This window comes from Salvelinus fontinalis, chromosome 4 (genome assembly GCF_029448725.1).
Source record: "Salvelinus fontinalis isolate EN_2023a chromosome 4, ASM2944872v1, whole genome shotgun sequence".
NCBI lineage: Eukaryota > Metazoa > Chordata > Actinopteri > Salmoniformes > Salmonidae > Salvelinus > Salvelinus fontinalis.
This window is the reverse complement of record NC_074668.1, coordinates 5,879,227-5,892,487: the sequence shown is the minus strand read 5'-3', so window position 1 is coordinate 5,892,487 and position 13,261 is coordinate 5,879,227.

The window sequence follows — 13,261 nt, the reverse complement described above, 5'->3', positions numbered from 1 at the left end:
TGACAGTATTAGAGACTAGACAGTGTGATAGGGTGACATTATTAGAGACTAGACAGTGTGATAGGGTGACAGTATTAGAGACTAGACAGTGTGATAGGGTGACAGTATTAGAGACTAGACAGTGTGATAGGGTGACAGTATTAGAGACAAGACAGTGTGATAGGGTGACAGTATTAGAGACTAGACAGTGTGATAGGGTGACAGTATTAGAGACTAGACAGTGTGATAGGGTGACAGTATTAGAGACAGTGTGATAGGGTGACAGTATTAGAGACAGTGTGATAGGGTGACAGTATTAGAGACTAGACAGTGTGATAGGGTGACAGTATTAGAGACTAGACAGTGTGATAGGGTAACACTATTAGAGACAGTGTGATAGGGTGACAGTATTAGAGACAGTGTGATAGGGTGACAGTATTAGAGACTAGACAGTGTGATAGGGTAACAGTATTAGAGACAGTGTGATAGGGTGACAGTATTAGAGACAGTGTGATAGGGTAACAGTATTAGAGACAGTGTGATAGGGTGACAGTATTAGAGACAGTGTGATAGTGTGACAGTATTAGAGACTAGACAGTGTGATATGGTGACAGTATTAGAGACTAGACAGTGTGATAGGGTAACAGTATTAGAGACAGTGTGATAGGGTGACAGTATTAGAGACTAGACAGTGTGATAGGGTAACAGTATTAGAGACAGTGTGATAGGGTGACAGTATTAGAGACTAGACAGTGTGATAGGGTGACAGTATTAGAGACTAGACAGTGTGATAGGGTAACAGTATTAGAGACAGTGTGATATGGTGACAGTATTAGAGACTAGACAGTGTGATAGGGTGACAGTATTAGAGACAGTGTGATAGGGTAACAGTATTAGAGACTAGACAGTGTGCTAGGGTGACAGTATTAGAGACTAGACAGTGTGATAGGGTAACAGTATTAGAGACTGTGTGATAGGGTGACAGTATTAGAGACTAGACAGTGTGATAGGGTGACAGTATTAGAGACTAGACAGTGTGATAGGGTGACAGTATTAGAGACAGTGTGATAGGCTGACAGTATTAGAAACAGTGTGATAGGGTAACAGTATTAGAGACTAGACAGTGTGATAGGGTAACAGTATTATAGACAGTGTGATAGGGTAACAGTATTAGAGACAGTGTGATAGGGTAACAGTATTAGAGACAGTGTGATAGGGTGACAGTATTAGAGACTAGACAGTGTGATAGGGTGACAGTATTAGAGAATAGACAGTGTGATAGGGTAACAGTATTAGAGACAGTGTGATAGGGTGACAGTATTAGAGACAGTGTGATATGGTAACAGTATTAGAGACTAGACAGTGTAATAGGGTGACAGTATTAGAGACTAGACAGTGTGATAGGGTGACAGTATTAGAGACTAGACAGTGTGATAGGGTGACAGTATTAGAGACTAGACAGTGTGATAGGGTAACAGTATTAGAGACAGTGTGATAGGGTGACAGTATTAGAGACTAGACAGTGTGATAGGGTGACAGTATTAGAGACTAGACAGTGTGATAGGGTGACATTATTAGAGACTAGACAGTGTGATAGGGTGACAGTATTAGAGACTAGACAGTGTGATAGGGTGACAGTATTAGAGACTAGACAGTGTGATAGGGTGACAGTATTAGAGACAAGACAGTGTGATAGGGTGACAGTATTAGAGACTAGACAGTGTGATAGGGTGACAGTATTAGAGACTAGACAGTGTGATAGGGTGACAGTATTAGAGACTAGACAGTGTGATAGGGTAACAGTATTAGAGACAGTGTGATAGGGTGACAGTATTAGAGACAGTGTGATAGGGTGACAGTATTAGAGACTAGACAGTGTGATAGGGTAACAGTATTAGAGACAGTGTGATAGGGTGACAGTATTAGAGACAGTGTGATAGGGTAACAGTATTAGAGACAGTGTGATAGGGTGACAGTATTAGAGACAGTGTGATAGTGTGACAGTATTAGAGACTAGACAGTGTGATATGGTGACAGTATTAGAGACTAGAGAGTGTGATAGGGTAACAGTATTAGAGACAGTGTGATAGGGTGACAGTATTAGAGACTAGACAGTGTGATAGGGTAACAGTATTAGAGACAGTGTGATAGGGTGACAGTATTAGAGACTAGACAGTGTGATAGGGTGACAGTATTAGAGACTAGACAGTGTGATAGGGTAACAGTATTAGAGACAGTGTGATATGGTGACAGTATTAGAGACTAGACAGTGTGATAGGGTGACAGTATTAGAGACAGTGTGATAGGGTAACAGTATTAGAGACTAGACAGTGTGCTAGGGTAACAGTATTAGAGACTGTGTGATAGGGTGACAGTATTAGAGACTAGACAGTGTGATAGGGTGACAGTATTAGAGACTAGACAGTGTGATAGGGTGACAGTATTAGAGACAGTGTGATAGGCTGACAATATTAGAAACAGTGTGATAGGGTAACAGTATTAGAGACTAGACAGTGTGATAGGGTAACAGTATTATAGACAGTGTGATAGGGTAACAGTATTAGAGACAGTGTGATAGGGTAACAGTATTAGAGACAGTGTGATAGGGTGACAGTATTAGAGACTAGACAGTGTGATAGGGTGACAGTATTAGAGAATAGACAGTGTGATAGGGTAACAGTATTAGAGACAGTGTGATAGGGTGACAGTATTAGAGACAGTGTGATATGGTAACAGTATTAGAGACTAGACAGTGTGATAGGGTAACAGTATTAGAGACTAGACAGTGTAATAGGGTGACAGTATTAGAGACTAGACAGTGTGATAGGGTGACAGTATTAGAGACTAGACAGTGTGATAGGGTGACAGTATTAGAGACTAGACAGTGTTATAGGGTGACAGTATTAGAGACTAGACAGTGTGTCAGGGTAACAGTATTAGAGACTAGACAGTGTGATAGGGTGACAGTATTAGAGACTAGACAGTGTGATAGGGTAACAGTATTAGAGACAGTGTGATAGGGTGACAGTATTAGAGACAGTGTGATAGGGTGACAGTATTAGAGACAGTTTGATAGGGTAACAGTATTAGAGACAGTGTGATAGTGTGACAGTATTAGAGACTAGAAAGTGTGATAGGGTGACAGTATTAGAGACTAGACAGTGTGATAGTGTAACAGTATTAGAGACAGTGTGATAGGGTGACAGTATTAGAGACTAGACAGTGTGATAGGGTAACAGTATTAGAGACAGTGTGATAGGGTGACAGTATTAGAGACTAGACAGTGTGATAGGGTGACAGTATTAGAGACAGTGTGATAGGGTGACAGTATTAGAGACTAGACAGTGTGATAGGGTAACAGTATTAGAGACAGTGTGATAGGGTGACAGTATTAGAGACAGTGTGATAGGGTGACAGTATTAGAGACTAGACAGTGTGATAGGGTAACAGTATTAGAGACAGTGTGATAGGGTGACAGTATTAGAGACAGTGTGATAGGCTGACAGTATTAGAAACAGTGTGATAGGGTGACAGTATTAGAGACATTGTGATAGGGTAACAGTATTAGAGACAGTGTGATAGGGTAACAGTATTAGAGACAGTGTGATAGGGTGACAGTATTAGAGACACTGTGATAGGGTAACAGTATTAGAGACAGTGTGATAGGGTAAGAGTATTAGAGACTAGACAGTGTGATAGGGTGACAGTATTAGAGACAGTGTGATAGGGTAACAGTATTAGAGACTGGACAGTGTGATAGGGTGACAGTATTAGAGACAGTGTGATAGGGTGACAGTATTAGAGACACTGTGATAGGGTAACAGTATTAGAGACTAGACAGTGTGATAGGGTGACAGTATTAGAGACTAGACAGTGTGATAGGGTGACAGTATTAGAGACAAGCCAGTGTGATAGGGTAACAGTATTAGAGACTATACAGTGTGATAGGGTAACAGTATTAGAGACAGTGTGATAGGGTGACAGTATTAGAGACAGTGTGATAGGGTAACAGTATTAGAGACTAGACAGTGTGATAGGGTAACAGTATTAGAGACTAGACAGTGTGATAGGGTAACAGTATTAGAGACTATACAGTGTGATAGGGTAACAGTATTAGAGACTAGACAGTGTGATAGGGTAACAGTATTAGAGACTAGACAGTGTGATAGGGTAACAGTATTAGAGACTAGACAGTGTGATAGGGTGACAGTATTAGAGACTAGACAGTGTGATAGGGTAACAGTATTAGAGACTAGACAGTGTGATAGGGTAACAGTATTAGAGACTAGACAGTGTGATAGGGTAACAGTATTAGAGACTAGACAGTGTGATAGGGTAACAGTATTAGAGACAGTGTGATAGGGTGACAGTATTAGAGACTAAACAGTGTGATAGGGTGACAGTATTAGAGACAATGTGATAGGGTGACAGTATTAGAGACAGTGTGATAGGGTGACAGTATTAGAGACAGTATGATAGGGTGACAGTATTAGAGACAGTGTGATAGGGTAACAGTATTAGAGACAGTGTGATAGGGTAACAGTATTATAGACTAGACAGTGTGATAGGGTGACAGTATTAGAGACTAGACAGTGTGATAGGGTGACAGTATTAGAGACAGTGTGATAGGGTGACAGTATTAGAGACTAGACAGTGTGATAGGGTAGCAGTATTAGAGTATTATACTGTCACCCTATCACACTGTCTCTAATACTGTTACCCTATCAAACTGTCTCTAATACTGTCACCCTATCACACTGTCTAGTACCTAATACTGTCACCCTATCACACTGTCTCTAATACTGTCACCCTATCACACTGTCTAGTACCTAATACTGTTACCCTATCACACTGTCTCTAATACTGTCACCCTATCACACTGTCTCTAATACTGTCACCCTATCACACTGTCTCTAATACTGTTACCCTATCACACTGTCTCTAATACTGTCACCCTATCACACTGTCTCTAATACTGTCACCCTATCACACTGTCTCTAATACTGTTACCCTATCACCCTGTCTAGTCTCTAACACTGTCACCCTATCACACTGTCTCTAATACTGTTACCCTATCACACTGTCTCTAATACTGTCACCCTATCACACTGTCTAGTACCTAATACTGTCACCCTATCACACTGTCTCTAATACTGTTACCCTATCACACTGTCTCTAATACTGTCACCCTATCACACTGTCTAGTCTCTAATACTGTCACCCTATCACACTGTCTCTAATACTGTCACCCTATCACACTGTCTCTAATACTGTTACAATATCAAACTGTCTCTAATACTGTCACCCTATCACACTGTCTAGTACCTAATACTGTCACCCTATCACACTGTCTCTAATACTGTCACCCTATCACACTGTCTAGTACCTAATACTGTTACCCTATCACACTGTCTCTAATACTGTTACCCTATCACACTGTCTCTAATACTGTCACCCTATCACACTGTCTCTAATACTGTCACCCAATCACACTGTCTAGTCTCTAATACTGTCACCCTATCACACTGTCTCTAATACTGTCACCCTATCACACTGTCTCTAATACTGTCACCCTATCACACTGTCTAGTCTCTAATACTGTTACCCTATCACACTGTCTCTAATACTGTCACCCTATCACACTGTCTAGTCTCTAATACTGTTACCCTATCACACTGTCTCTAATACTGTCACCCTTTCACACTGTCTCTAATACTGTTACCCTATCACACTGTCTCTAATACTGTCACCCTATCACACTGTCTCTAATACTGTCACCCTATCACACTGTCTAGTCTCTAATACTGTTACCCTATCACACTGTCTCTAATACTGTCACCCTATCACACTGTCTCTAATACTGTCACTCTATCACACTGTCTATATACTGTCACCCTATCACACTGTCTCTAATACTGTTACCCTATCACACTGTCTCTAATACTGTTACCCTATCACACTGTCTCTAATACTGTCACCCTATCACACTGTCTAGTCTCTAATACTGTCACCCTATCACACTGTCTCTAATACTGTCACCCTATCACACTGTCTATATACTGTCACCCTATCACACTGTCTCTAATACTGTTACCCTATCACACTGTCTCTAATACTGTCACCCTATCACACTGTCTCTAATACTGTTACCCTATCACCCTGTCTAGTCTCTAATACTGTCACCCTATCACACTGTCTCTAATACTGTTACCCTATCACACTGTCTCTAATACTGTCACCCTATCACACTGTCTAGTACCTAATACTGTCACCCTATCACACTGTCTCTAATACTGTTACCCTATCACACTGTCTCTAATACTGTTACCCTATCACACTGTCTCTAATACTGTCACCCTATCACACTGTCTAGTACCTAATACTGTTACCCTATCACACTGTCTCTAATACTGTTACCCTATCACACTGTCTCTAATACTGTCACCCTATCACACTGTCTCTAATACTGTCACCCAATCACACTGTCTAGTCTCTAATACTGTCACCCTATCACACTGTCTCTAATACTGTCACCCTATCACACTGTCTCTAATACTGTCACCCTATCACACTGTCTAGTCTCTAATACTGTTACCCTATCACACTGTCTCTAATACTGTCACCCTATCACACTGTCTAGTCTCTAATACTGTTACCCTATCACACTGTCTCTAATACTGTCACCCTTTCACACTGTCTCTAATACTGTTACCCTATCACACTGTCTCTAATACTGTCACCCTATCACACTGTCTCTAATACTGTCACCCTATCACACTGTCTAGTCTCTAATACTGTTACCCTATCACACTGTCTCTAATACTGTCACCCTATCACACTGTCTCTAATACTGTCACTCTATCACACTGTCTATATACTGTCACCCTATCACACTGTCTCTAATACTGTTACCCTATCACACTGTCTCTAATACTGTTACCCTATCACACTGTCTCTAATACTGTCACCCTATCACACTGTCTAGTCTCTAATACTGTCACCCTATCACACTGTCTATATACTGTCACCCTATCACACTGTCTCTAATACTGTTACCCTATCACACTGTCTCTAATACTGTCACCCTATCACACTGTCTCTAATACTGTTACCCTATCACCCTGTCTAGTCTCTAATACTGTCACCCTATCACACTGTCTCTAATACTGTTACCCTATCACACTGTCTCTAATACTGTCACCCTATCACACTGTCTAGTACCTAATACTGTCACCCTATCACACTGTCTCTAATACTGTTACCCTATCACACTGTCTCTAATACTGTCACCCTATCACACTGTCTAGTCTCTAATACTGTCACCCTATCACACTGTCTCTAATACTGTCACCCTATCACACTGTCTCTAATACTGTCACCCTATCACACTGTCTAGTACCTAATACTGTCACCCTATCACACTGTCTCTAATACTGTCACCCTATCACACTGTCTAGTACCTAATACTGTTACCCTATCACACTGTCTCTAATACTGTTACCCTATCACACTGTCTCTAATACTGTCACCCTATCACACTGTCTCTAATACTGTCACCCTATCACACTGTCTAGTCTCTAATACTGTCACCCTATCACACTGTCTCTAATACTGTCACCCTATCACACTGTCTCTAATACTGTCACCCTATCACACTGTCTAGTCTCTAATACTGTTACCCTATCACACTGTCTCTAATACTGTCACCCTATCACACTGTCTAGTCTCTAATACTGTTACCCTATCACACTGTCTCTAATACTGTCACCCTTTCACACTGTCTCTAATACTGTTACCCTATCACACTGTCTCTAATACTGTCACCCTATCACACTGTCTCTAATACTGTCACCTTATCACACTGTCTAGTCTCTAATACTGTTACCCTATCACACTGTCTCTAATACTGTCACCCTATCACACTGTCTCTAATACTGTTACCCTATCAAACTGTCTCTAATACTGTTACCCTGTCACACTGTCTCTAATACTGTCACCCTATCACACTGTCTCTAATACTGTCACCCTATCACACTGTCTAGTCTCTAATACTGTCACCCTATCAAAATGTCTCTAATACTGTCACCCTATCACACTGTCTAGTCTCTAATACTGTCCCCCTATCACACTGTCTATAATACTGTCACCCTATTACACTGTCTAGTCTCTAATACTGTCAGCCTATCACACTGTCTCTAATACTGTCACCCTATCACACTGTCTAGTCTCTAATACTGTTACCCTATCACACTGTCTCTAATACTGTCACCCTATCACACTGTCTATAATACTGTCACCCTATCACACTGTCTAGTCTCTAATACTGTTACCCTATCACACTGTCTATAATGCTGTCACCCTATCACACTGTCTAGTCTCTAATACTGTTACCCTATCACACTGTCTCTAATACTGTCACTCTATCACACTGTCTAGTCTCTAATACTGTCACCCTATCACACTGTCTATAATAGTGTCCTACATGTACAAATTACCTTAGAATCAAACCTGTGACGTCACTTCCTGTTGAATCTGCAGACGTGTTGCTGTGCGTTTTGTTGCTGTGCGATTTGCTGCGAACTTTACTTTACTTTGCTAGCTGACAACTTTACGTTTTTTGTTTTGTTTCTGTTTTTAATTACCGTTTATATTTTTAGTTTTTCCATCGCAACTTTTTTCCCTCATTCAACCTTTTCACTCCGGACGCTTTATCTGGACATGGTTCGTCAACACCTTCAACAACCGAAGCTAAGTAGTAACATTAACATGATGTCTTCTAATTGCAGTCGCTGTACTCATAATATACAGGAGAACGATCGCCTTACGGCGAAAATAGCTGTGCTGCAAGCCCAGCTTCAGACGCAATCGTTAGGCAAGGGTATTTTCAGTGTAGGAAAGGAAGAAACAGCGTCTGTGCCACCAGTAAGTACAGATAGTAACGTTAGTATAAATCCCCCCGCACAGTCCCCGCAGCCGGACAACTTTCTCATGGCTTCTGGAGGGAAATGCTGTTGGAATGCTCAACCGGTGTCGCTCATTCAGCCGACAGAAACTTTCAACCGGTTTTCCCCATTATGTAGCGAGTCGGAGTCTGAGTCTGAGTCTTCTCTTGTCCCTACTCCTCCCGTTACGGGGTCTGAGACGCCGAAGGCTCCCACCGTTAGCTCTGACAAATTGAAAACCCTAGTCATTGGCGACTCCATTACCCGCAGTATTAGACTTAAAACGAATCACCCAGCGATCATACACTGTTTACCAGGGGGCAGGGCTACCGACGTTAAGGCTAATCTTAAGATGGTGCTGGCTAAAGCTAAATCTGGCGAGTGTAGAGAGTATAGAGATATTGTTATCCACGTCGGCACCAACGATGTTAGGATGAAACAGTCAGAGGTCACCAAGTGCAACATAGCTTCAGCGTGTAAATCAGCTAGAAAGATGTGTCGGCATCGAGTAATTGTCTCTGGCCCCCTCCCAGTTAGGGGGAGTGACGAGCTCTACAGCAGAGTCTCAGCACTCAATCGCTGGTTGAAAACTGTTTTCTGCCCCTCCCAAAAGATAGAATTTGTAGATAATTGGCCCTCTTTCTGGGACTCACCCACAAACAGGACCAAGCCTGACCTGCTAAGGAGTGACGGACTCCATCCTACCTGGAGGGGTGCTCTCATCTTATCTACCAACATAGATAGGGCTCTAACTCCTTTAGCCCCACAATGAAATAGGGTGCAGGCCAGGCAGCAGGCTGTTAGCCAACCTGCCAGCTTAGTGGAGTCTGCCAATAGCACAGTCAGTGTAGTCAGCTCAGCCATACCCATTGAGACTGTGTCTGTGCCTCGACCTAGGTTGGGCAAAACTAAACATGGCGGTGTTCGCCTTAGCAATCTTATTAGGATAAAGACCTCCTCCATTCCTGCCATTATTGAAAGAGATCGTGATACCTCACATCTCAAAATAGGGTTACTTAATGTTAGATCCCTCACTTCAAAGGCAGTCATAGTCAATGAACTAATCACTGATCATAATCTTGATGTGATTGGCCTGACTGAAACATGGCTTAAGCCTGATGAATTTACTGTGTTAAATGAGGCCTCACCTCCTGGTTACACTAGTGACCATATCCCCCGTGCATCCCGCAAAGGCGGAGGTGTTGCTAACATCTACAATAGCAAATTTCAATTTACAAAAAAAAAAATGGCGTTTTCGTCTTTTGAGCTTCTAGTCATGAAATCTATGCAGCCTACTCAATCACTTTTTATAGCTACTGTTTACAGGCCTCCTGGGCCATATACAGCGTTCCTCTCTGAGTTTCCTGAATTCCTATCAGACCTTGTAGTCATAGCAGATCATATTCTAATTTTTGGTGATTTTAATATTCACATGGAGAAGTCCACAGACCCACTCCAAAAGTCTTTCGGAGCCATCATAGACTCAGTGGGTTTTGTCCAACATGTCTCTGGACCTACTCACTGCCACAGTCATACTCTGGACCTAGTTTTGTCCCATGGAATAAATGTTGTAGATCTTAATGTTTTTCCACATAATCCTGGACTATCGGACCACCATTTTATTACGTTTGCAATCGCAACAAATAATCTGCTCAGACCCCAACCAAGGAGCATCAAAAGTCGTGCTATAAATTCTCAGACAACACAAAAATTCCTTGATGCCCTTCCAGACTCCTTCTGCCTACCCAAGGACGTCAGAGGACAAAAATCAGTTAACCACTTAACTGAGGAACTCAATTTAACCTTGCGCAATACCCTAAATGCAGTTGCACCCCTAAAAACGAAAAACATTTGTCATAAGAAACTAGCTCCCTGGTATACAGAAAATACCCGAGCTTTGAAGCAAGCTTCCAGGAAATTGGAACGGAAATGGCGCCACACAAAACTGGAAGTCTTCCGACTAGCTTGGAAAGACAGTACCGTGCAGTACCGAAGAGCCCTCACTGCTGCTCGATCATCCTACTTTTCCAACTTAATCGAGGAAAATAAGAACAATCCAAAATTTCTTTTTGATACTGTTGCAAAGCTAACTAAAAAGCAGCATTCCCGAAGAGAGGATGGCTTTCACTTCAGCAGTAATAAATTCATGAACTTCTTTGAGGAAAAGATCATGACCATTAGAAAGCAAATTACGGACTCCTCTTTGAATCTGCGTATTCCTCCAGGGCTTAGCTGTCCTGGATCTGCACAGCTCTGCGAGGGCCTGGGATCGGGAGAGACACTTAAGTGTTTTAGTACTATATCTCTTGACACAATGATGAAAATAATCATGGCCTCTAAACCTTCAAGCTGCATACTGGATCCTATTCCTACTAAACTGCTGAAGGAGCTGCTTCCTGTGCTTGGCCCTCCTATGTTGAACATAATAAACAGCTCTCTATCCACCGGATGTGTACCAAACTCACTAAAAGTGGCAGTGATAAAGCCTCTCTTGAAAAAGCCAAACCTTGACCCGGAAAATATAAAAAACTATCGGCCTATATCGAATCTTCCATTCCTCTCAAAAATTTTAGAAAAAGCTGTTGCGCAGCAACTCACTGCCTTCCTGAAGACAAACAATGTATAGGAAATGCTTCAGTCTGGTTTTAGACCCCATCATAGCACTGAGACTGCACTTGTGAAGGTGGTAAATGACCTTTTAATGGCGTCAGACCGAGGCTCTGCATCTGTCCTCGTGCTACTAGACCTTAGTGCTGCCTTTGACACCATCGATCACCACATTCTTTTGGAGAGACTGGAAACCCAAATTGGTCTACACGGACAAGTTCTGGCCTGGTTTAGATCTTACCTGTCGGAAAGATATCAGTTTGTCTCTGTGAATGGTCTGTCCTCTGACAAATCAACTGTACATTTCGGTGTTCCTCAAGGTTCCGTTTTAGGACCACTATTGTTTTCACTATATATTTTACCTCTTGGGGATGTTATTCGAAAACATAATGTTAACTTTCACTGCTATGCGGATGACACACAGCTGTACATTTCAATGAAACATGGTGAAGCCCCAAAATTGCCCTCGCTAGAAGCCTGTGTTTCAGACATAAGGAAGTGGATGGCTGAAAACTTTCTACTTTTAAACTCGGACAAAACAGAGATGCTTGTTCTAGGTCCCAAGAAACAAAGAGATCTTCTGTTAAATCTGACAATTCATCTTGATGGTTGTAAAGTCGTCTCAAATAAAACTGTGAAGAACCTCGGCGTTACTCTTGACCCTGATCTCTCTTTTGACGAACATATCAAGACTGTTTCAAGGACAGCTTTTTTCCATCTACGTAACATTGCAAAAATCAGAAATTTTCTGTCCAAAAATGATGCAGAAAAATTAATCCATGCATTTGTTACTTCTAGGTTAGACTACTGCAATGCTCTACTTTCCGGCTACCCGGATAAAGCACTAAATAAACTTCAGTTAGTGCTAAATACGGCTGCTAGAATCCTGACTAGAACCAAGAAATTTGATCATATTACTCCAGTGCTAGCTTCCCTACACTGGCTTCCCGTTAAGGCAAGGGCTGATTTCAAGGTTTTACTGTTAACCTTTAAAGCGTTACATGGGCTTGCTCCTACCTATCTTTCCGAGTTGGTCCTGCCGTACATACCTACACGTACGCTACGGTCACAAGACGCAGGCCTCCTAATTGTCCCTAAAATTTCTAAGCAAACAGCTGGAGGCAGGGCTTTCTCCTATAGATCTCCATTTTTATGGAACAGTCTGCCTACCCATGTGAGAGACGCAGACTCAGTCTCAACCTTTAAGTCTTTACTGAAGACTTATCTCTTCAGTAGGTCATATGATTGAGTGTAGTCTGGCCCAGGAGTGTGAAGGTGAACGGAAAGGCTCTGGAGCAACGAACCGCCCTTGCTGTCTCTCCAGGGCCGGTTCCCCTCTCCACTGGGATTCTCTGCCTCTAACCCTGTTACTGGGGCTGAGTCACTGGCTTGCTGGTGCTCTTTCATGCCGTCCCTAGGAGGGGTGCGTCACTTGAGTGGGTTGAGTTACTGACGTGAACTTCCTGTCTGGGTTGGCGCCCCCCCTTGGTTGTGCTGTGATGGAGACCTTTGTGGGCTATACTCGGCCTTGTCTCAGGATTGTAAGTTGGTGGTTGAGGATATCCCTCTAGTGGTGTGGGGGCTGTGCTTTGGCAGAGTGGGTGGGGTTATATCCTTCCTGTTTGGCCCTGTCCGGGGGTTTCTTCGGATGGGGCCACAGTGTCTCCTGTCCGCTCCTGTCTCAGCCTCCAGTATTTATGCTGCAGTAGTTTATGTGTCGGGGGGCTAGGGTC